The sequence below is a fragment of the Taudactylus pleione genome, unplaced genomic scaffold, assembly GCF_031769625.1.
Source record: "Taudactylus pleione unplaced genomic scaffold, aTauple2 ptg000007l, whole genome shotgun sequence".
Classification (NCBI taxonomy): Eukaryota; Metazoa; Chordata; class Amphibia; order Anura; family Myobatrachidae; genus Taudactylus; species Taudactylus pleione.
In genome coordinates this window covers 894,220-920,908 of record NW_028284410.1, presented here as the reverse complement: position 1 = coordinate 920,908, position 26,689 = coordinate 894,220, and positions in this window count along the sequence as shown.

Genomic DNA, 26,689 nt, shown 5'->3' with positions numbered 1-26,689 from the left:
AGCTTACAACTCACGGAAAATTAGATAGATTAGGCATCCACACCGAACGCTAGTTACATGGGGATGTAAATGACATTTACCCCTTTCCCGTTAGCTGACAATGGGGAACAGGCATATGTGTTTAATTGTTTCAATTTCTTCAAGAGTCCTCAAATATCACACTGCTGGTTGTTGTCCCTCAATATTAGTGATAGGCCAGGGTCATGACTTTACACAGTGCAAGATGCTAGAAGTCCTGACGGAGGCCGTGTCCAGTCTAGACCAGTCTAGAGAATCAGAAAGGGTCCTGGTTTAGTGCCAGGGGGAGTCTGTAATCATTGTAGTTGTTCGCGAAATGTCCTTATCTGTTCCAGATGCCTAGTTTTTTTTACCTAGCTGCTATTCCTATCTTGCAGCCTATTGCATAGAGCCAATGGAGACTTATTCATGCTTTTGATCCATAGTTCACCAAGTACCCAGAACTTGTCAAGATCAGGGGCATATCTACCCATTGGCCAGGATGGCACTCGCCTGGTGCGCCAGCCAAGGAGGGGTGCCGTCCGGTGGTGCAATTCACGGCCAGGGGATAGAATCAGTATGGGACTGCCAGCACTGGAAGCCCGGTTACGCCCCTGCCTTTTACCTACAGTAGATGTCATTGTCTAGAGCCGGGTAGCTGCTGCTGCCGCTTTCTGGAGGCTCCCTGGTAGACACAATGAATAAAGATTTTGTTTTTTTTTACACAAGGCATGCGTGATATCATGATGTTGCTTGTGCCGCATCGCTGCACTGAAGAGGAGCCGACTGCAGCCAGAAGATGTGGTAAGTATGTGTGTGGGCTGCGGGGGCTGGATGCAGCTGGCCCAGGGCTGTAGAGACAGAAGGGGGACTGGCTTGGGAGAAAGAAGGAGGCTGGCTGGGGAAATAGAGGGAGGCTGGCTAGGGAAATTTAAGGAGGATGGCTGGGGACACAGAAGGAAAATGGTTGCGGACACACAAGGAGGATGACTGGGGACACACAAGGAGGATGGTTGGGGACACACAAGGAGGGTGGCTGGGGACACATAGGAAGGGTGGCTTGGGAGAAAGAAGGAGGATGGCTGGGGATACATAAGGAGGATGGCTGCAGAGACAGAAGGTGGAAGGCTGGGGAGACAGAAGGTGGAAGGCTGGGGAGACAGAAGGGGGATGGCTGGGGAGACAGAAGGGGAATGGCTGGGGAGACAGAAGGGGAATGGCTGGGGAGACAGAATGGGTGCTGCCTAATGAAACAGAAGGTGGTGCTGGCTGATGAAACATGGGGGCTGGCTGGGGAGACAGAAGAGGAATGGCTGGGGAGACAGAAGGGGAATGGCTGGGGAGACAGAAGAAGGGGAATGGCTGGGGAGACAGAAGGGGAATGGCTGGGGAGACAGAAGGGGGATGGCTGGGGAGACAGAAGGGGAATGGCTGGGGAGACAGAATGGGTGCTGCCTAATGAAACAGAAGGTGGTGCTGGCTGATGAAACATGGGGGCTGGCTGGGGAGACAGAGGGGCTGGGGAGAGGTTATAAGTACAGAGTGTAATTATACAGAAAATATGGAGGGCGCCAGTTCATTACTTTGCCAGGGGCACTCGGACCCCTAGATACACCCCTGGTCAAGATAAAAGTTAAAAATCACCAAATGTAAAATAGCCTTTTGCAGATTACATCTTCTTAACCTTACTAGACTCCTGGGGGTATATTTACTTAGGTGCGGGTTTTTAGAAATGGAGATGTCGCCCATAGCAGCCAATCAGATTCTAACTATTTTCTTCTAGAAGGTGCTAGATAAATGTTAAGTAGAATCTGATTGGTTGCTATGGGCAACATCTCCACTTCTAAAAACCTGCACTTTAGTAAATATACCCCAAGAACTCAAAGGTGGTGAAGAGTCTGCATTGTAAACAATGGCTAACAGTCCAGTGAAAGCTCCGGATATTAAGTAAATATACCCCCTTACCTCTATCCCTAATCTCTTCAAATAACTGACTGATCACCAAACCATATGAAAAAATTCTAAAGCTCAACTGTCAAATTTACGATTTCCAATTGAAACTGGACTGGATAAACTATTTTCATTTTTCCATAACCAAATGTTATGAATTTTGTTTTCAAGACAATTTTCTTTCTCTGATTAACAAAAGCTATTGGGATCAACCACATGGATAAGGAAAATCAACACAATCAAAAATACATTAACTACCTACTCCACATTAAGTTAAACAATTGGCAACCTCCCAAAGACCTGTAATAAATTAACTTGGAATAGTGATGAGGGCTACTGTCCTAAGTGGTTTGGGCCTCCATCCAAACTACAATGCCACCTGCCTAAATTAATTTTTATCTTGGCACATGTCACTGGATACTTTAAAATGGGTCAATATAAAAAAATGGTTTATTAAAATTCCTAGATGTATGTTAAACCAACTTTAGTATACCTACCTGTGTCCTACTTATATCCTTCCAATCACATTCATTAATCAAGAGGGAGGCCACTACCTGCAGGGTGTAAGCAGCAAAGTCCAATCTTCCTTGCAGGGTACCTGTTGAACCCCTGTCCCTCATTAGACTCTGAACCCTTTGGCTAGGTTGTGCTAAACTGTACTGGTTTCATCAGAAGCTCATCACTTTGGTGAGTTCCCTAACATCTAGACAGTTTGTGTTAGATTTCCTATTAAGTTTCAGACAACTAGGAGCTATAACAGCTTTAAGTCTTCTAGTTTTTATTTTTTTAATCAAACGGGGTTTGGCTGGGAAGGCTGCAGTATAATCCAATTTTTTGTGTAGAATGCTATATTTTCCTTGCAAATTAATCATGAGAAGGAAAAGTAATTTGTCTTATTGTGTGGTTTATGTTGCATTTGTTTCTAGTTCTTGTGCTTTTTTGATACTGATACTGACCATTGTGGACACTCCATAAGGGGCACTACAACTACTGGGGGCACTGCATAAGGGGCACTATCACTTCTGGGGCACTGCATAAGAGGCACTATCACTACTGTGGGTACTGCATAAGGGTCACTACCACTACTGAGGGCACTGCATAAGGGGCACTACCACTACTGGGGGAACTGCATAAGGGGCACTACCACTCCTGGGGGAACTGCATAAGGGGCACTACCACTACTGGGGGAACTGCATAAGGGGCACCACTACTGTGGGCACTGCATAAAGGGCACTACCACTACTGGGGGAACTGCATAAGGGACACTACCACTACTAGAGGCACTGCATAAGGGGCATTACTACTGTGGGCACTACTTAAGGGGCACTACCACTACTGGGGGAACTACATATGGGGCATCACAACTGGGGGCACTGCATAAGGGGCACCACTACTGGGATCACTGCATAAGGGGCACTACCAGTACTGTGGGCACTGCATAAGGGGCACTGCTACAATGGGCATTGTATAAGGGGCACTACTGCTGTGGGCATAATGTGTAAGGGACACTACTGCTGTGGGCATTGTATAAGGGGCACTGCTACTGTGGGCTTTATGTGTATTAGGGGCACTATTACTGTGGGCATTGTGTATAAGGGGCACAAATGTAGGCATTGTGTAAATGGGGCACTGCTGTGTGTCATACATGAATAAGAGACACTACTATGTGGTGTGATGTGAATCAGGGGTGAATCAAGATTGTGCTACTGTGTGGCGTAATTTGAATTGGGAATACTATTGTGTGACCATGCCCCTTTTTTAAGGCCATGCCCCTTTTCTTTAAAAAAACACTTCTCTAGGACCACTTTAAGCACTGCTCTGCAGGACTTGAGAAACAGAAGCAAAGGGCTGGTCCCAATTGCCTTTGGGGCCACATCCAGCCCGCGGGACGTATTTAGCACACCCCTGCTCTAGTGGCCCTATTCCCAGCCTTTGGTACTATGCATGGCTGGATTATTCATTGAACAACCTAGGCTCCTGCTTAGGGACCAGTGGGCAGTAAGAAGCTCAGATTACCCTAACCCATTTTTGTGTTGTTATTTTTTTAAGGAAATGGGGGCTAACACCAGCATGTTGCCTATGACCTCATAGGGACTTAAACTGATTTTTGGACTGTGTAGTAGGTCATTGCATTATATATATATATATATATATATATATATATATATATATGACACTTAGCCTGTCCATTAGCAGATAAATTTGAACGTTGAATGATTTATTGTTCAGTCGTTCAATTTATCTGCTAATGGACAGGCTCTGAACGATAAAAATGCGCACTCCCGCGGCCAACAAATTTGGTCTTTTGTCTCTCCAACATGTTGGTCAATTATCGTTTATTGCTGACAGATATTAGAAATATCTGTCGTGGTAAACGACGAACGATTTTTTAAATGAAAATGAATAGAAACATTAAAAAAAATCCGCTCCCAGAATGATGTCATGCAATATCGTTCGTCGTTTGCAAAAATTTGTCATGTACATGACAGATATCTGTCACCGCAGCCCCAGGAATTTTCAAGGGATAAATCTTTTGTCTTTCATTTTACAGAAAGATCTGCTAATGGATAGGCCCCTTTAAAGTTATGTAATATTCTGGACAAACTTGGTGCTATTAAATATGCTATTTGTTATGGCTAGATCAAATTTTAGAGAGTTGGAGGCCTGTATAATAAGTATAACTATTTTTCTTTATTATTTTACTGGTCAATAAAATGTATGTGCTTGTCATTAAAATATATTGCCAGCTGGTAATATATACAACAAAAATAATAAAAAAGGGGTAAATTTACTAAAGTGAGAGTTTTTAGAAGTGAATTTTAAAAGTGATGTTGCCCATAGCAACCAATCAGATTCTAGTAAACATTTAACTAGCAAGATAATATGTAAAATCTGATTGGTTGCTATGGGTAACATCACTTTTAAAACTCACTTCTAAAAACTCTCACTTTAGTAAATTTACCCCCAACAGTCAGTGGTGGAGGGTTTATAACTCAGAGTTTACAGCCCCAGGATCGGAATGCTTTGCAATTAATGAGTCCACCATGAAATTCCTTTTCAAACCAAGGAAAAATGTGAGGTAATCTGTCCTTCAATTGAAGCTTGGCTGAAATTAGACTACAACACGACAATGATACTAAGCACATCAGAACAGGACAATAACTGTGTAACAGATGGAGCTGCCCAGGCCATAATGCTGAGGGGGCGGCACTGACACAACCCATTAGCGCCTGTATCAGGCTTGCCAACTTTCTGGCTGCCCCTTCCGGGAGGGAGCAGCCGATCGGCATTACAGGGGAGCGTGGCCATCGCGAGGAGGTGGGGCCGGCCAGACTATGTGTGTTTGTGGGCGGAGCGGGGGGCAGGGCCACACGATTGTGTCATTTTGGCCCCGCCCCTGCGACACAATGCCGATATTACAGGCATTATGAAGCAGGGGGCGGAGCCAAAATGACGTGATTCGGCGTGGCTCGCGTCACGGCCCCCCCGCTGCGGGGGTTTCTAAGGTAAGTGCAGGGGGGATAAGAGGGGTGGGCGGCAGCCGGGAGGATTGCCTGGCTTCCCGGGAGGTCGGGAGCTGCACCCAATTTTCGAGAGGCTTCCGACCAAATTGGGAGGGTAGGCAAGTATGACCTGTATTGAGTTTGTGGGGTGTCGCCCAGCGATCCACCCCGGTTATCCTGAGGGCACATCCGGCACCAACTTTCTACTCCAGGACCCCACTTCAGTGATGTCATGACACGGGCGAGGTGTGGCAACTGCCGACACATGAGGCAGAAGTGCCCTGCTATAGCACTGCGCCAGAAAATCCACAACCGAATGGCTGAAAAATAAAAAGTATTAATGGTCAACCTCATTGTCAAGAAGTCAACAGCAGTGCGATGCTGTAACAGACATTGAGTGAGCTGTGCATAAATTAATGCCCTCAAGCATCAATGAACATAATCAGTGTTGCAAGAAGGAGAGGGCCAAAATTCCTCATATATAATGTAAGAGACTGAAATAGTCATCCAGGAAAAGATGATTTCATTACTGCTAAATATGGCTCTACAACACTACTGAATAATGGGACGTTTTTACTTTTTTACACATAATTTCTTCATGAGTTAGATACAGCACGAGACACATATGAGTTAGATATATATGAGACAGCTAGACAGGCAGACATAATGTATGGAGCGTATTGGTTATGGAGGGCCTTAGCTGGGTGCCGTTACTAAAGCTGCCCAGTTTCTTACTTAAGTAGTCCAAGAAAATAATATGAATTGTAGAATATGTCTGCTTCCAATGTTTTTTTTATTAATAAATATATTCAGTGAATGCAGGTACCCACAATTATATTTATAACATAATTATGGTTAAAAATTGTGAAACCTATTTCTCCCATTTCATTTTGCTTCCGGCAGCGTTATATGGACCCTCAGTGGAGTACAGCCTTATATTGTACTCCTGTGTTCACTCTCCCTCTCTCAAACTTCTGTGTGTCGCTCATATTGTTCCCTCCCCCACCTCTCCCCCTGTGAGATTTTGGCAGAGGGATGCATTTCCCAGGTAAGCGCGTTATCACTGGCAAGCGCACACCTGGGAAAGCTAGAGGAACATGCTATCCCTGAGGCCAGACTCACTTTCTTGGCCTCCGATCTTTCAGCAACATTTTGACAACTGTATGTGAAATAGCTGGGCCCAGGGGCTGCATTTTTTTACATTTTGTTTTAATAATGGACCTGTCTATCTGGAAAGTATTTCATCTCTGCTCTCAATGACCCTTTCTCTACATGTCATAAAGAAACTTCTCTACATGTCATAAAGAAACATCATTAAAGGTTTAACCCTAGATGTGCTAAACAAACGCCATCAATATCGGTTTTACCACACTTACTTATATTTTTTGACAGTTTTTATCATCGAATCATATCTATCTTTATGTATAGTGATAGGTTAGCTGAAAAAGGACTGCGCAATTACCATTCTTTACTAATATAAATACAGTATATGGCTGATCAGCACGGATGGGAGTTGCAAAGATAAATCAATATATTTAGTAGATGTTGCCAGAGGCCATATACAAAATATTACATTCATGTTGTCTGATGGTAGATTTAAAAAAAAACAAGAAACCTTTATTTGCCACCTAATGCATAAATGCTTACAGAGATGGGCAGACCAGGAGAGGAGTACCCTGGAGCGCTGGCACAGGGCAAGTATAGCGTGGCAGGGGCAGGAGGCAGACACAGAGTAAGACTGGTCCAAAGCTACTAGTTTGCAATATAAAGAGGTGGACATCAGGTAGAAATATAATTAAGTCTATATGGAGAAACATTTTAATTGTAGACTATGATTTAAAAAAAAAATGTTGCACACCCCAAACCACCAAATGCTATACAATACAAACATATTTTTTAGAAGGACTGTCAAAGATTTAGCGGGCATTTTAGAAGGTAAATGATCATTTTGCTACGCTTTATAGTTTTTATCTGACATTCATGATCAGACCTAGATATACATTTGATCTGAAGATAATGTCACTATGGGAAAAGTGATCATCTTTAGGTGAATCAATGAATTGCTTGTTAAGCATGATAGAGAGGTGTACAGAGTAGTCCTTTCTCATGTATTTCTATCACTAACTCTGTATAGGTCTTCCAGGCACCAGAGAGATATTTGTCCCTTATAACATTAATTTGGAGGTGACAAGTGTTGGGGCTGACTATTCATCTCCCTCTGATGTTCAACGCTACTGACGGAGTTAACACTATGTCACACACTAGGGCCCCAAGACACTCCGTTATAAATGAGCTCAAATCAAAAGGGAAAATTGAAATCTAACTCAGACGTTCTTCCCTGAAGGCTCATGCCAGGGCCAGAGGGCAGAATCACTCACCGGCATTGCTGCCTGACACCTTCCCAATCACAAGTGTGATTGGAGATATTAACCACTATAGTGCCAACCTACAGACACGATTACCTGCAGCTCCTGGAGTCACTGATGCTGGAGTGATGTTTTACATCAAACCTCAACTCACATCTACGAGAGAAGCAATCACTTAATATTACTGATACTGAGGGAAATACATTTGTAAAACCAGAAGTCAACTTACTTGGCAATAGCATCTATTGCAATTTACTGTTAAATTCAATGCAGTCTTCTTAATTGCTTCTGTTGATAAATATAGAAGTAGAATTTTCATAGCCCCAATGCAAAATTTCTACATTTATCCCCCTTTTTTGTAATCATTCCAAGCAAGAGAAACATAATTGGCAAAATTCTGCATTTCACTTAGTAAATTATTCCATAACCAAGACCTACTTTTCAGGTTTTTAATTATTATTTTTTAAAGTAATATATTCAAAACTGGGTGCCACTGCACCCTGGGATGGAGCAGGGCACTTGCACCGGTTCCATGGAAATGTGGTACAGTACCAAATCAATTTATTTGTGATCAGTGGCGGATTTTACTTAGGGGCCCAGGCTAGCAGTGGTAATGACTTCTCATTGGAAGCACTCCCTGCTGATCACAGCCAGCCAGGCAGTCCCAGGGGGAGGTACTTTTTCCTCTGAGACAGCCAGTCCGGACTGCAATAGTAGAGAGAGTGCTTCCCATGGGTAGCCACTGCCCTGCTATTACAGCAGCCCTATTTGTCTCACAGGGGCTGCAGCTGAAGCAGCCCCTAAAAGCCAGCCTGTCTGCAAGCAGCTGCGGGCTTAGGCCACGCCCCCTTATTTAGGCTCCAACCCGCACGACTGCCACACTTAAGTCTCGCTTCCCTGTGACATCAGCTATCAACCACCTGGATGGCAGGGAGGAGACGGCTGCATAGACTGCAGTCTATGATGTGCAGACCCCTGGCCAGACAGGTATGGAGCTGCCGCTGTCAATGTGATATTGAAAAACAAGAGCTGGTGGCTGACAATCATAAAATACGTGGACAAACACAAGCGCAACCCTGTCCACTTCCACATAACTGAACCTGAGGATGACAGGTAAGCATAATTCACTTGCTTATGCTGAATTTATCAATGAGAAACCTTTGGCTGAGGACTGTTGTGAAAAAATGCTGTTACTATAGACAGGAGAAAAGGCAGGATTTGTAAGGGATATATATATATATATAAAACCGCAACCCCCCCTGTAAATAATATTTCTCCCTCTCTCTCTCTCTTTAACTCTCTCTCTCTATCTCTCTCTATATATAAATATTTATATATATATATACAGCAGGTAAAATAAGTATTGCACACATCAACATTTTTCTCAGTAATTATATTTGTAGTGGGGCTATTGTAATGAAATTTTCACCAAATGTCAGCAACAACCCATACAATCCACACAGGCAAAGGAATCAAACCATAGATGTCCATAAATTAAGTTATGTGAAATGACACAGGGAAAAAGTATTGAACACATGAAGAAAGGGAGGTGCACAAAGGCATGAAAGGCCAAGACACCAGTTGAAATCTATCAGTAATTAGAAAGCAACCCTGCCCCTTGTCAGTATAAATTAATATAAGCTGGTTCAGTCCCAACTGATGGCCTATAAAAAGGTGTCACATTACCAAGGTGTCACACAAGAAACATCATCTGATGGGTACAAGCAAAGAGCTCTCTCAAGACCTTTGCAACCTTATTGTTGCAAAACATACCGATGGCATTGGTTACAGAAGGATTTCTAAACCTCTGAATGTTCCAGTGAGCACTGTTGGGGCCATAATCCGGAAGTGGAAAGAACATAATTTCACCATAGACCAGCCATGACCAGGTTCTCGGTCAGATTTCTGACTGAGGAGTGAAAAGAATTATCAGAAGAGTTGTCCAAGAGCCAAGGACAACTTGTGGAGCGTTTCATAATGACCTGGAATTAGCAGGTACAATTGTTTCAAAGAAAAGAATAAGTAATGCACTCAGCCCCCATGGCCTGTATGCACGCTCACCACGCAAGACTCCATTGCTGAAGAAAAAGCATGGTGAAGCTCATTTAAAGTTTGCTGCACAACATTTGGACAAGCCTGTGAAATACTGGGAGAATATAGGCCCTCATTCAGAGGCACTCGCAAGAAGTGAACGCTTGTTCTGAATGAGGGCGGCCGCTGGTATTTTTAAGTGCTGCCTCCTGGTCGCTAGCTAAGCTGTGGGTTACCACCCACAGCTTTAGCGACCGACCAGGTTGATGGTCACGATGGTCAAGACCATCGCGACCATCGGGGCTTATGACGAGACCCTTAGGTTGGGTCTCGGCAACCGCAAGCCCCAGGGAGCTTCCTGCTCTGATCGAGCAGGAAGCTCCCCACTGACATCACTACTGATGTCAGTGTGGCTGCCCACAAAACGGCAGGTATTCCTTAAGGAACGCCTCTGTTTGTGAAACCACCCCCCCACCATGCCTACAAAACTGGCCAAGCTGTCGATCAACATTGACAGCCGGCCCTTTTGTAGTGAGCTCCGGAGCGAGAGAGTTTCTCGCTCCGGGGCTTGCGCACGCGCAGTGCGGCCGCTGTGAGTACGCAGGGCCTAAACATCGACCCGGTTGCGAGCGCTCAGCGCTTGCGACCGGGTCTGAATGAGGACCATAGTCTGGTCAGATGAGACTAAAATTTAACTCTTTGGATACCATAATACACAATATGTTTGGAGGAGAAATGACACTGCACATCATCCCAAAAACAACATGCCAACAGAGAAGTTTGGAGGTGGGAACATCATGGTGTGGGGCTGTTTTTCGGCATAAGACAGTAGCAGACGCAGGAAGGGTTTCCAAATGCTTGATTTTAGACTGAGTGACCAGTCCATGAAGAGGGCCTAATTAGCACTTAAACAACTTAAATATGCGTCATACAAAATGTATTGTGTGTCATAATTCCAGCATTTACAGGACCAACGATCACAGTAAGCCATTACATGTGGCAGTAGGGCCATCCTGCCTGAGCTAAATATTTTTTTATTTCAGATGTAGGCTCCATTACAGAGCATTGGAGCAAGTCTGGGAATCTGGTGGAGCAGCAGAAGAACCTAGTACTGCCCCTGGACATATACTGTATATACATACTGGTCTCCTTATGCACTGGATAGTGTATTATTATATGGTATTAATAATTAACCCTATTGATCGTCTATAGCAGTGCACCTTTAACAGTGCATGTTTTCCTGATCTCCTAGTTGATGCACAGGTGTATTTATTACTGGCTGACACATGTTAAAAGATCCACAGGTTGTGCTAATTATTATTATTTATTTGTGATACTGAGAAGAACATGCAGCACTAGTAAAATTCTATATTACTATTTATATTGTGGTCATGGTGTGGGCTGGGGAGGGGGATTTCCAGGCAACCGGAAACCTCCCCCTGCGTTTGCCTATTTCCGGTGCTGACATACTTCATATGATTGAAGGAAGGATGAATGGAAAATGTACCGAGACATTCTTGATACAAATCTGCTGCTGAGGGTGGACATTTCAGCAAGACAATGATCCCAATAGAGATGAGCGGGTTCGGATCTAAGAGATCCGAACCCACCTGAATTTGGGGGATCCGGGGCGATCCGAGTGCAGTTCAGATCTCCCTGCCTGCCCGGATCCCTGACCCAAGGCAAAACCTTGCAACCCCTCTGTCAAGTCGCGAGGTTTTCAGCGGGCTTAACACTGATTGACTGAGACTGCCGTCTGTCACGGCTCTCAACCAGTCAGCGTTAAGCCCATTGAAAACAGCACAAAAGAAGAAAAGACGATAGCGCCCATCATCCCCCGCCGCCGGCACCCCCCGCTGCCGACACCACCGGCACTCCCACTGGCAGCATCCCCCGCTGCCAACACCACCACTGCCGACACTCCTGCACTGCTGCCCAACGTACTGGGGACACAGTCAGCAACCCCCATACTGCTGACACTGCCAACACTCCCACACTGAGGACACCACCAGCACCCCTGCACTGCCGACACAGTCAGCAAACCTGCACTGAGGACACCGCTGGCACCCCTACTCTGCCGATACCCTGCATTGAGAACACCCCTGCACTGCCGACACAGCCAGCAAACCTGCACTAAAGACACCGCTGGCACCCCCGCACTGCCGACACAGCCAGCAAACCTGCACTAAGACACCGCTGGCACCCCCGCACTGCCGACACAGCCAGCAAACCTGCACTAAAGACACCCCTGCACTGCCGTCATCACCGGTACCCTTCACTGAGGACACTGCCAGCACCGCAGCACTGCCATTCCATGTACTGGGGAGGACACCATCAGCAACCCTGCTCTGCCGACACTGCTGTCACAGTAAGTGCACTATTGGTGTATCCAACCCACACTGTATAACCCACTGTATCTGTGTTGGAAATTAGAAACTGAACTGCCACATGTTAGTGCGGCCCACTGTGTCACTTAGCTTAGTCAGCCAGCTAGCTGGATGCAACCTTTTGGCCTTACCTAGATGAAGCAAATAATATTGTGAGGTGGTCAAAATTAATTGGAAATTAATGGAAATAAATGTTATTGAGGTTAATTATACTGTAGGAACAAAAACAGATTTTATGTGATTTTAGCTGTTTTTATGATTTTTTAAGAAAAAATCCAGATCCAAAACCAAAACACGAAAGCAAAACACGGAGGTGAGGTTTTGGCAAAACCAATCCAGATCCAAAACCAGGGTAGATCCATATCCAAAACCAAAACACGGGGGTCGGCGCACATCTCTAGATCCCAAACACACAGCCAAGGACACTCCCAATTGGTTAGCCGAGAAAAAAAAATAAAGCTGCTAGAATGCCCAGGAAATCACCTGAATTTAATCCAATTGAAAATCTACGGAAAGAACTTAAAATCAGAGGGGTCGATTCAGACCCGGACGCTAAACCGCGGACGCACGCTATGGACGATTGTTGCCCGTCTGCGCATGCGTATGCATCACAGGGTGCGTGCGCGAACCAGTAGCACAAAGACTGAGCGCTACTCTGAGTGATAGATAGTGCTGTTTGTGGGTGGTAACAGGGGAAGGTGCTTGTGAACGGGTAGTGGTGCTGCAAACGCAGGCGTGTCTGGGCATCTAAACAGCATTTTATGGGTGTGCATAATTAGCATGGAGGCGTCATTGTACACGTCACTTGGTTATATTTCAGCCTGCAGTACTTGCGGTGGTGTAGGGTCTACCTTAAGTGCTGCGTGCAGCACCGATGGCTCTTGATGGTTCTGATTAATCACACACTTCCTGGAGATGATGTGTGTTAAGAAAGAAAAGTGGGTGTCTTGCGCTCACTCTGCCATCGCTCTCTAAGACATAGAGGGCATCCTTACACCAGACAGTGGGATCGCAGAATTTGCATACCCAGCCCCTTTTGGATGCAAGCAACCGCGGCTTAGCGTCTGGGTCTGAATCAACCCCAGAGTTCATAGAAGAGGCCCACGGTACCTTCAAGATTTGAAGACTGTGTGTGTGGAAGAAAGGGCCAAAATCACACCTGAGCAGTGGCGTAACTAGGGCAGGGCAGGGCAAGCGGGGTGCGTGCCCTGGGCGCCGTGGGACCGGCGGCGCGGGGAGGCGCCGCCGGCCATGGTCCGGCCTAGTTAGCCACCAGTGTAGCGCCGACCGCAGTGAGTGCGGTCAGCGCTACACATTTACCCAGGACCGGCGCTAGGCTTCCAGCGCCGGTCCTGTGCTGCACAACTGAGCCCGTTCCCTCCTCCTGAGCGCTTGCCCAATAGTGCTAGGAGGCGGGCTCAGGCTGTGCATAACACACGCATCGCCGCCAGCGCTGGCACCCCCGCACTGCCGACACAGCCAGCAAACCTGCACTAAGACACCGCTGGCACCCCCGCACTGCCGACACAGCCAGCAAACCTGCACTAAAGACACCCCTGCACTGCCGTCATCACCGGTACCCTTCACTGAGGACACTGCCAGCACCGCAGCACTGCCATTCCATGTACTGGGGAGGACACCATCAGCAACCCTGCTCTGCCGACACTGCTGTCACAGTAAGTGCACTATTGGTGTATCCAACCCACACTGTATAACCCACTGTATCTGTGTTGGAAATTAGAAACTGAACTGCCACATGTTAGTGCGGCCCACTGTGTCACTTAGCTTAGTCAGCCAGCTAGCTGGATGCAACCTTTTGGCCTTACCTAGATGAAGCAAATAATATTGTGAGGTGGTCAAAATTAATTGGAAATTAATGGAAATAAATGTTATTGAGGTTAATTATACTGTAGGAACAAAAACAGATTTTATGTGATTTTAGCTGTTTTTATGATTTTTTAAGAAAAAATCCAGATCCAAAACCAAAACACGAAAGCAAAACACGGAGGTGAGGTTTTGGCAAAACCAATCCAGATCCAAAACCAGGGTAGATCCATATCCAAAACCAAAACACGGGGGTCGGCGCACATCTCTAGATCCCAAACACACAGCCAAGGACACTCCCAATTGGTTAGCCGAGAAAAAAAAATAAAGCTGCTAGAATGCCCAGGAAATCACCTGAATTTAATCCAATTGAAAATCTATGGAAAGAACTTAAAATCAGAGGGGTCGATTCAGACCCGGACGCTAAACCGCGGACGCACGCTATGGACGATTGTTGCCCGTCTGCGCATGCGTATGCATCACAGGGTGCGTGCGCGAACCAGTCACTGTGAACATGAATCGTGTGCTTGTAGCACAAAGACTGAGCGCTACTCTGAGTGATAGATAGTGCTGTTTGTGGGTGGTAACAGGGGAAGGTGCTTGTGAACGGGTAGTGGTGCTGCAAACGCAGGCGTGTCTGGGCATCTAAACAGCATTTTATGGGTGTGCATAATTAGCATGGAGGCGTCATTGTACACGTCACTTGGTTATATTTCAGCCTGCAGTACTTGCGGTGGTGTAGGGTCTACCTTAAGTGCTGCGTGCAGCACCGATGGCTCTTGATGGTTCTGATTAATCACACACTTCCTGGAGATGATGTGTGTTAAGAAAGAAAAGTGGGTGTCTTGCGCTCACTCTGCCATCGCTCTCTAAGACATAGAGGGCATCCTTACACCAGACAGTGGGATCGCAGAATTTGCATACCCAGCCCCTTTTGGATGCAAGCAACCGCGGCTTAGCGTCTGGGTCTGAATCAACCCCAGAGTTCATAGAAGAGGCCCACGGTACCTTCAAGATTTGAAGACTGTGTGTGTGGAAGAAAGGGCCAAAATCACACCTGAGCAGTGGCGTAACTAGGGCAGGGCAGGGCAAGCGGGGTGCGTGCCCTGGGCGCCGTGGGACCGGCGGCGCGGGGAGGCGCCGCCGGCCATGGTCCGGCCTAGTTAGCCACCAGTGTAGCGCCGACCGCAGTGAGTGCGGTCAGCGCTACACATTTACCCAGGACCGGCGCTAGGCTTCCAGCGCCGGTCCTGTGCTGCACAACTGAGCCCGTTCCCTCCTCCTGAGCGCTTGCCCAATAGTGCTAGGAGGCGGGCTCAGGCTGTGCATAACACACGCATCGCCGCCAGCGCTGGCGGCGATGCGTGTGTTAAACAGCAGCCAATGAGAGTCAGATAGACTTTCATTGACTGGTGCAGCACCCACTGCAAGAGTCGGGCTTCAGTCCGGCTCCTGCAGTGGGTAATGGGACAGACGTCATGACGTCATGACGTCTGTCCCATAATGCTGAGCGCGCCAGCCCGGGAGGACTGGCGGGAGGCGGCGGTAGGAGCGGTGTCGCGGACCGGAACAGCAGCAGCGTGGATTCAGGTAAGTATATTTTTATATATATTTTTTTTAAACCTGTCTGCACTACTGGAGGCACAACGGGGGAGGGGGGTGGCTACTACTGGGGGGACCTCTACTGGGGGTGGGGGCACAACGGGGGAGGGGTGGCTACTACTGGGGGCACCATTATTGGGAGGACCTCTACTGGGGGGGGCTACTACTGGGGACACTTAATCGGGAGGGGGAACCTCTACTGGGGACTACTACTTGGGGGGGGGAACTACCACTGGGGGCATTATAAAAGGGGCCTACTACTAGAGGCACTGCACTAGGGGGACCACTACTGGGGGCAATAATAGGAAGGGCCACTACAGGGGGCACTGGATAGGGGGGATCACTACTGGGTGCCTGCATAAGGAGGACCACTACTGGGAAATCTGCATGGGGGGGACTACTGCTGGAGGCACTATATAAAGGGCACTGCATAGGGGGGACTACTACTGGGGGCACTATATAAAGGGCACTGCATAAGGGGATACCGCTACTGGGCAGTGCATTGTGGGGACTGCTACTGGGGGCACTGCATAAGGGGGAACACTACATGGGGCACTGCATTTGGGGGGGCCACTACTGGGGGTACTGTATAAGGGGCACTACTATGGGCCTGCATAAGAGGGACCACAACTGCATACTGGGGGTACTGTATAAGGGGTACTACTGGGGTTAAGGTGCATATGGATAGGAATGTTCAGCGTGAAAATAAAGGGGTGTGTCATGTTGACACATCCCATTTTTAAGTGACCACGCCCATTTTTTGCCACGCGAGCCTTAGGCGCGAGCACATCGGGGGGGAGGGGGGGCTCCCTTTTCAAAATGTTGCCCTGGGCTCCAAATACCCTAGTTATGCCACTGCACCTGAGCAATGCATGCGACTAGTTTCTCCATACAGGAGGCGTCTTGAAGCTGTCATTACCAACAAAGGCTTTTATACGAAGTATGAAATACATTTCAGTAAGTGTGCTCAATAGTTTTTCCCTGTGTCATTTCACATTATTACATATAACCTCATATATGGACATCTATGGTTTTATTTCTTTGCATGTGTGGATAGCATGGGTTGCTACTGACATTTGGTGAAAATTTCATTCCAATAGCCCCATTACAAATATATTAACTGAGAAAAATGTTGATGTTGTCAATACTTATTTCACCATAAATATATATATATATATATACACACTAGCATATACAGTATCTTTATATATATATATATATATATATATATATATATGATGAGACAATAAAGGCTTGAGACGTTGACTTACATTCTTTACCATCTGTGAATTGGTATTATAGTTCTGAGTGCCACCTTATATATATATATAAGAAATATCTGTGAATTTCTCAGATGAAGGCACTCACTTAAAAGATTTTAAGTGAGTGCCTTCATCTGAGAAATTCACAGATATTTCTTATATTTTGGAACCCAAGGGTTTGGAGAGCACCCTGAACATATAACTTTTTAAGGTGTGAGTGCAGTATATTGGACTATATATATATATATATATATATATATATATACACACATACATACAATTACTACACACACACTTACATAGAATTACATATACCCGCACATATACAAATATATACACGTACATGTATGTACAGTACACACATACATGCATACAAATACACACACACACAAATACATACACATGCATATTTAAACATCTGTACCTGGAATTTCCCCTCTGACTGGCACACTTCTGCTGCATAACAGTGCAGCCAAGTGCGACCACTTTGGAGCACAGTGCAACTGAGTGTTGCCCACTCCTGCCGCTGCTGAGTGCCCGCAGCTCCCCTCGGACATTGAAAATCACAGAGAGCTCTGATCAGAGCAGAGCCCTCTGTCTGAGCTGCCGTGCATGTACGGCAGCTCATATCGTGGCTCAACATCACTGTAGAGACGGAGACAGAGCTATCTCCATCTCAAAAAAAAAAACTCAGCTCGCCATGGAGGGGTTTCTGGGTACTTAGAAACCCCCCTGCGTGCGCTACTGATAGCGTGTTGTGATCTAAGAAAGTTTGGGAACCACTGGACTAGATAGTAAAGCTGATCTGGCAAATTGCCACTAGGTGGCAATATAATACCAACATATAGATCTTGTGACCAGGCCCCATTCACATTTTATCTTCAGAAAAATGTCCAGTTTCTATCTTAATAAATGTAAAAAACTACAATTCAAACATAGAAAATCTTATCAGTTTTACACAGCTTGTTAGATTAAAAAAAGGAAAATATATTTTTCACTCATAAAACAAAAACTAAGATATGTTGACATTTATTATAAGTAATCGTAATATGTCCACAAAGTTTTCTTAATTATTCATTGTGCACTGCTTGTTGTTACAGACTTAGAAATTACATGGGCTTTTGTTGCCAGTGTTCATAGTCACCTACACTAGAATGACCCTGGTCTGTTTTCAGGAACGCATCCTTTCATGCTTGTCTGTTGCTGGTTTACCAATAGTAAAACATATGTCTGAAATCTACTACAGCTATTTTGCAATTCCAGGAAGAGTACATTGCCACTTACCTTGGGGAACTATTTGTTAAATGTGTCAGCAACCCAAATGTGTTTTACACCAATTTGCAGTGTTACATGGATACATGTGATTCCTTTTCCCTGTGGGTGCCCACTTGCTACATACTGCTTTGTATAAAAGCTATTTGTGTGCCTTAAGTCTTTGGGTGAGAGCCTCAAAAAGTGCAGAATTTTAATCCCGGGATTGGAGGCAGCAATTCCAAGGTTTTTGGTTTAGTGAAATTGAAAAAAATATCAAATGTCAGACAGAAGCTGGGGTGGTTGAGTTGCAGGCGCCTGCCTCTCACCATCACGGCTTCCGTCTGACACATTTTCCTTGGTCTCACTCGCGGCCATTTTGTTATTTTTTAGAGCATGCGCATTGTGAATAGGAGTATACCCAAAATATTGTACACTTTGAAGCACTACACTGTATTTATAAATATTGTATACTTTGAAGCACTGCACTTTATTTATAAATATTGTACACTTTGGGGCACTACACTGTATTTATAAATATTGTACACTTTGAAGCACTATACTTTATTTATAAATATTGTACACTTTGGGGCACTGCACTGTATTTATAAATATTGTACACTTTGGGGCACTGCACTGTATTTATAAATATTGTATACTTTGAAGCACTGCACTTTATTTATAAATATTGTACACTTTGGGGCACTACACTGTATTTATAAATATTGTACACTTTGAAGCACTATACTTTATTTATAAATATTGTACACTTTGGGGCACTGCACTGTATTTATAAATATTGTACACTTTGGGGCACTGCACTGTATTTATAAATATTGTACACTTTGAAGCACTATACTTTATTTATAAATATTGTACTCTTTGGGGCACTGCACTGTATTTATAAATATTGTACACTTTGAAGCACTATACTTTATTTATAAATATTGTACACTTTGAAGCACTATACTTTATTTATAAATATTGTACTCTTTGGGGCACTGCACTGTATTTATAAATATTGTACACTTTGAAGCACTATACTTTATTTATAAATATTGTACACTTTGAAGCACTGCACTTTATTTATAAATATTGTACTCTTTGGGGCACTACACTGTATTTATAAATATTGTATACTTTGAAGCACTGCACTTTATTTATAAATATTGTACACTTTGGGGCACTACACTTTATTTATAAATATTGTACACTTTGAAGCACTATACTTTATTTATAAATATTGTACACTTTGGGACACTGCACTGTATTTATAAATATTTTACACTTTGAAGCACTACACTGTATTTATAAATATTGTACACTTTGAAGCACTGTACTTTATTCATAAATATTGTACTCTTTGGGGGACTGCACTGTATTTATAAATATTGTACACTTTATAGCACTGTACCTTATTTATTAATATTGTACCCTTTGGGGCACTACACTTTATTTATAAATATTGTACACTTTATAGCACTGTACTTTATTTATTAATATTGTACCCTTTGGGGCACTACACTTTATTTATAAATATTGTACACTTTGAAGCACTGTACTTTATTTATAAATATTGTACCCTTTGGGGCACTACACTTTATTTATAAATATTGTACCCTTTGGGGCACGGCACTGTATTTATAAATATTGTACACTTTGAAGCACTACACTTTATTTATAAATATTGTACACTTTGGGGCGCTCTGTTGAAGCAGAGAGTGTATTTTCAGTAGCCGGCATTATCTGCACCAAAGTATGCTCACGTCTGAGAAATGAAACTATTAATAGGCTCTGTTACCTCCGCTCGTATAGCAAGGACTTGCACAATACATAAGAATTTGCGATGTTATCAGATATTCATTGGACATTCTCATTAATTAGTTAAATAACTTAGTTTTATTAAGCAAGTAGTTGTCACACTTTATTTATAGTCACTCAGTATGACCTTAGAAAACAGACAGAATAATAATAGTTTCTTTGTACAATTCAACCCCGGGAATCCTAGGATAGAGATTTATTCAATCCCGAAACCCAGAATTACAAAAATGGGGTTGGATTGGCTTGCCTAATACTTAGAGAGAGGAATGACCTGTGAATTAGCATACCAGTGAAAGTGTTAAGACTAATGTGCTTGATATAGTAAACGAAAAGGGTCTTATTATCATTTGAAATTTCAAAGAACTAGAATTTTGTGAGCACCTAAAGTAGTTCCTTAAATGTTATGGCAAAGGTATGGTTATTTTGAAAGTAAGCAAATTAGACCATTGTGTCAAATATGGACTGGTGTGACATCTTGCAGGTAACAGTGTTGGTGATGAGTACATGTTGGAAGAAAAGATTTTGGTAATAGAAACATATTTTGATTTGTACAGCTGCAATGTCCATATCCCTCAGCTCAGATATGAGTAGTTACTCAATATTCCTTTTTACTGACTCTCCTCCTGGAATCACTGAAATCTAAAGCTGGGTACACACCATACGATGCGTGTACCCAGCAACTGAAAGACGTGATGTAACGATACGCTGTACACACTACACGATCCAGTGTACATCGGCGTGTTATATATTGTTACATAGTAAATGTAGCAGCATGGCGTCATTCATTGCATTATCTCAACTGCTGGTCACAACAGCAGATAGGGTGATGTGATGATCGACCAACACGAAAGACCGATCTGGTGTACACACGGCATGATCCGTACATTATATTGTTCCGATCTGTGACAGAACAATATATCGTACGAAGGATCATATAGTGTAGCAACATTAAGTCTGCTTAGAGACTGTCTGTCGGCGAGTCTCCTTTTTACACAGCAAAAAAGTAAATACAAAATGTGACAGTTCCAACTATACCACAACAACACAAATAATATTTCAAACTATTAAAACCGCCACTGTATGGTGTCAACTTTATGAAATAGGATATTGGTGACTAAATGTCTGAAGAGCTTCTGCATTAGAGGTGAATTTTCAGACTGATTAAACCCCTCTCTTCCTCTTTACCAATGTACTATTATTTGTGTTTATGTTTTTTGTATCTCTAGAAAAATGAGAGCACAGGGTCAAGGTCTCCTCACTCCCATCCTCCCTGCTGCAGCTACAGGCAAGCTCCCACTGAAAGGGGTTCACCTCTACAGTCAGGAGAGGGCCTGGGGGTCTGGCGAAGAGGAGCTGTCAGTCACAGCTGCCCACCTCGTTAAGGGCAGCTTCTGTCACACTAACTATAAGCTTTAGGGCAAATAGTTGGATTGTTAATGCAAAGATCAAGGAAGGATTGCATATTTACTGGTGCTTGTGATACTTTATTAACTAGGAGAATTCCATGGAAGCACAGAGCCATCACGAGAGCCATCACTTTCACATTTGCAAAAAAAAAGAAATAGACTAAACGACTGTACAATCTGCTCTGTGGGCTGTGAGTATAGTGTGTACCTTCCTCACCACACTAGCTATAAGACATGGAACAATTTACCAAGATTTGTCTTTCAGGCTGAAGTGATTTCATTCAGATTATACTAGGAAGAATATCAGTTCTTATATGGAATATGGGCATGATTCAGAGTTGGGAATAGAGGGAGAGATAGCACTTAACTGTGAACCTGGACAAACCATGTTGCAATGCAAGGGGTGTAAATACATACATTTTTCCATGTAGGGTAAATACTGGCTGCTTTTACATGTAGCCCACAAATACTGCACAGCTTTATTATTACTCTACAATTTAGATGTCAGTTTGGAAACACTCCTCCCAAATCTAACTCTCTCTGCACATTTACATCTGCCCCACCTGCAGTGCAACATGGTTTCACCAAGATGATCAGTTGAGAAAGATATCTCTCTCTATTCCCAACTCTGAATCAGGCCCTATGTTGCAATCACCAAAACTGTAATGTATTTAGAGATTGTGCTACTCTGGGCTACTATTAAAGTTCATCATGTCCCAGTTTTCCCAGAACAGACGTTTTTTTGCCATATAAACCTTGCGGTGCATTATTATAACTGAATCAGTGGTAATATAGTATTGAGCAACATTCATGGCCAAGTGATCTCCTGTCCCCTCCCACTGACCCCTAACTGTGGTTTATTTTATCTATGGTCATTGATAATATCATTGCCATGATAGAATGATGTCTTTAAAATTTCACAGGATTTGTTCTTTTAAGCCTCCACTTTGTGTGAGAGTTATTCCAGCTCGGGAATCACATGCCTACGAGCTGTGAATGTGTCTTCCACACGCACTCTCCCCAAAGATAGACAGAGAGGGGTCTGTGTTATTGTCCTGCTTCTTCCTGACTAAAAGCAAAGATGTCACTTTGCCCTGGGCCATCCAGCATCATGTGCCCATGTGTTAGAAATTAAATAAGTTTGCTGTGTTCAGAAGACATCCTGATTCTCTCCTGGTCCACAGCTGTCTTTGTCACGCTGTCCTTCCTTTTAACTTTACTTCCAAATTATTATGCTATCATTGTCATTGTGCTTTTTAAACACAGTCACTCATGAGAAATAGGGTAATGCAATGGGTATATGGCAGTTGTGAAAATGCACTATAGACATAATATAGATGACTATTTTATTTCGCTAAAGTATAGAATATTGGTTTCCAAAAATGCACCCACTCCCCTACTTTTTAATTATTCCTAACATAGGAACTTGCAATATAACATGTATTAAAAGCTGACTTAAATTTTGTACATGAGACACCTTATCCGTATATGTTGTATGATAATGTGGAAGTAGTACACTATGGGGCGGGGCTGATGTTTAGTTGAACCATTGCCGCCGTGGCGTAACTTGCAAGAGTTCGCACTGTGCATGTGTAGAAAATGAGCGCACACAAATGCAGCTAAGTAGAGTATACATATTGTACACTTTGACTCATATGACTGAAGTAAGGTTGGTCTATGTTCCTACATAGACAAAATTCAGTGAGGGTATGTTCACGAAGTGACGAGCTATGCAGACCTACTGATATAACAAGTGCACCTGTTATCTTTTTGCACCTACCATCTGAAGGTGGAAGTACATGCTGATGATGATGATGCTGATGATGATGATGATGAGATGTCAGAAGATAGTAGCATACAGTACTTTGCATATGCAGAGTGGTACACACCGCAGTGTATCTAGCGTACAGAAATATGCTGTGATTGCAGGAACATTTCTTTTGAGCAATTTACTACCATGATAAATGGTTTCAGGAAACGCAGACTCAGGTATCAGTTTTATATTCTGCCATTCTAAATACATAATGGCTGGGTTACTTGCAAAAGTTATATCTTATGCTGATAGCCATTCTAAAAAGTATTGCTGTTCACTCACTGTGCTTGCATTACATAGTTATATTTGGCAATAGATAACATGATCACTCCTCGGGACACATAGGCAGGACAATGGCAATGAAAGAAACGTGTTTCCTTGGCCGCATAAAAGGATATTATTTTGTTCAAGCCAATTCCTCATGGGTAGGGACGAGATTCAGTTTCAGATTGTGACTCTGGCCATTTTGATTGTATCAAACCAACATTTTTCATTTATTAATTATTTCTAAAAGAAATTGTAACTGAATTGTTGGAACTCCATGCAAGGTCATTTATAGAAACACAAATCTTACTATCTGTGCCTTTTACATTTATTGAAGTAAAGGTCCAGTTCATTGTTTAGGTAGCGCAGGGGATTTCTCTGAAATATCCTGTTAACCTGTGGATCTACTCATTTTTAAATTCAACAAGCTCCGAAAATACATAATTTGCTAAATTGACGGTGTCGTTAAATATCATCTAAGGAATGGTGTAAATAGCCCAGATCCTCTTGTAATCCTCTTTTTCAGCCATGAAAAGAAATGACAGGAATGCATTGTTGTAAACTTTTACTTTTTTGGTATGGTAAGGATGTGCCCCGGGTTGGCCCTATAATAAGTTGATCACCATACTCTGAGCGCTGTTCTAGTCATTCACCAATACATTGTGGAGAAGTTGAACCACTATTCTTGAACACTAATCAACGTGGCTGCTAACTGCGTGGCTATGCATGGCGGTTGAGAAGCATACAGAGGCCTGGCTGGACCGAAAATTTTATAAATGAGCCAATCAGGGGCACATATTCCCCAGCCCTTTGCTGCTAGGTAACCCATCCTGTTCTACCACTGACTCAGGGGCCCTGAGTAATAGCTGCAGCAAACAAAATGGTTGTAGCATAATATGGCCTGAGTTGAATGGACTCATAAACGTTCACCAATGGCAGCCAGGGAGGATGCTACTAGAAATCTCAATATTTGAAGGTTTCACTTTACTTGTTAGGGAAGCAATGTAGTGCCACTCTTAGGATTTACAGTGTCACTGATACAACAAATTATTGCTTTCCTTGACTAACACATTACAAAGTATCCTTAAACTAGACAATGTGCCAGAAGTGTATTCATGTTATTTTAAGGAACAGAAACAAAAAAGATAAGGCTGGTATGCACCAATGCTTAAGAGCAACTCCATTTTCTTCCAATATGTCAATAATTCTCTGCAAGAAAAAAGAAATAAGAGTACAACGTTCGTTTCCTTAGTGTTTAAAAATAATCTGCTTCTATTGACTCGCCATGTCTATAAAACATGTCAGGCCTGATTAAAGTCTACTGTTTCACACCGAAAAGTAAGTGATACTCCTTCATTGCAAAGCACAATAGTATCATTATATGACAATGGAACTTTGACAAGCACATAATATATCCATAAAGGATGCACTTAACCAAAGAACAGGGAGCGCGAGAGGCAGCTGCTGAGAAGGTCAGAGGTCATTCTTTCTAACAGTCTGATTCCTTTGCTTAGAATCACAATGTTGCCTCAACCAAACTCAGATAATGTCACACTCTACTCCATTATTATTGCATAAACTCACAGATATACTATGTATCATTAATACATGAAGGAAATCTGGTGTTATCCCCTGATCTGCAGTTACAATGAATAGTTTGCGCTAATGTAATGAACAATAAAGTTTTCAATCAAATTGCAACATTTTTATTGCAGCAGGTATTTGTTCTAAACTAAGTGATATAAGGCGTGTCTGCTCTGTGTATCTAAAGCCAGACAAAACTGCACCAATATCTATAAACTGGCAAAATATTGGCCCATGTGACCCCCAAAAAACGACCAGACTAAACTTAATCTAATCATTTTTTGAACATGCCAGAAAACCTGGATGGTAGACAACTGCTGTTTGCCTGGATGTGCAGTAATTTGCTAGAAGTGCTAACATGCTGCTTGGCTTCTGTGCTGGATGGTCAGATCCGTCCAATTTACCCACACACGTGAGACCAAATTGGAAACTGATCCTGATTTAAACCAGCAACGACGATATATTCTTCATTGCTGAAGTATAATTTCAGCCTGACTCCTATTTTCACTGTATCAACTTTTTATAAAATGAATATTTCATATTGAATATACTGTACTGTTTGTGGGGCAGTTTACATAATTGAATAGAAATGAGCTATGTAATTTCATATGATTCATTATTTTTCAGGTTATAGCCATTTCCAGTGAGGTGCTCATGCAGACAACTTGTACATTTTTTCCCTGCACAAAATGTGTCTTTTTACACCGTGCATATGTATCAAATCAGTGTACATTGTACATACTGACCAAGTCGCATTTGGTACTTACGACTCCTTGTGCAATGGGGGCTGAAACAGGGGTGGGGGGAGGCGCATTGATGCGGTCAAAGTACAATGAGAACACTCACGCAAAATGTGTTCCATGCTGAGTACCAAACAGAGTATCAAATCTCTGTCTGGAGGCTTATCAACTGCAGGTGCTCAAACTCTGGCGCAAGTTGCATACTGATGATGATGGTGAACTGCACCAAATATGATTAGCTGAATACAACTACATCCCTCCCGTTTATGCTAATATTCTCATAATGTTTCTGTGATCTATTTGCAGGCTTACAGTGAAACGAGTGGTGAGATCACAGTTATAAAAAAAGTTTCCTAGTTAGCTTGTGAAGGGCAGGCTACCTATTATTGTTCCATGCGACTTTATTACCTATAATGACACTGTCTGGCCATGCACTGTATGCACTGCACACTGATTTTCAAGGCTTTTCTAATTTTTCGTTTTACTAATGTAAGCATATTTTGTTACTACTACTGTGAAGCCACACCTCCTGTCATATTCCAGGAGCATATGCACCTGTTGTCTGCTAGAGTAAAGAGGTGCATTTTGCTAGGCATTAATTTTTTTGGAGGGGGGGGGAGTTCAGAGCGTATATTATTGTCGAAGCTGGATAATTGGCTGAGACAAGATCAGTTTAAAATTGAAGCGTGCACGATGCCATCTTGCGAATGGCAGCTAGACTCCATTTTAGAAACAAGAATCTACAAGACGCCATTTTGCGACCAGCGTCATTTTAAGTTACAACTCACAAGCTAAGTACAGATGGCAATGTTTTTGATAATCTACCAAGGGCAACTAGAAGAACAGCCTCCTGAGAAAAAGTAAATAGAATAGACAATGAGTGTTTTA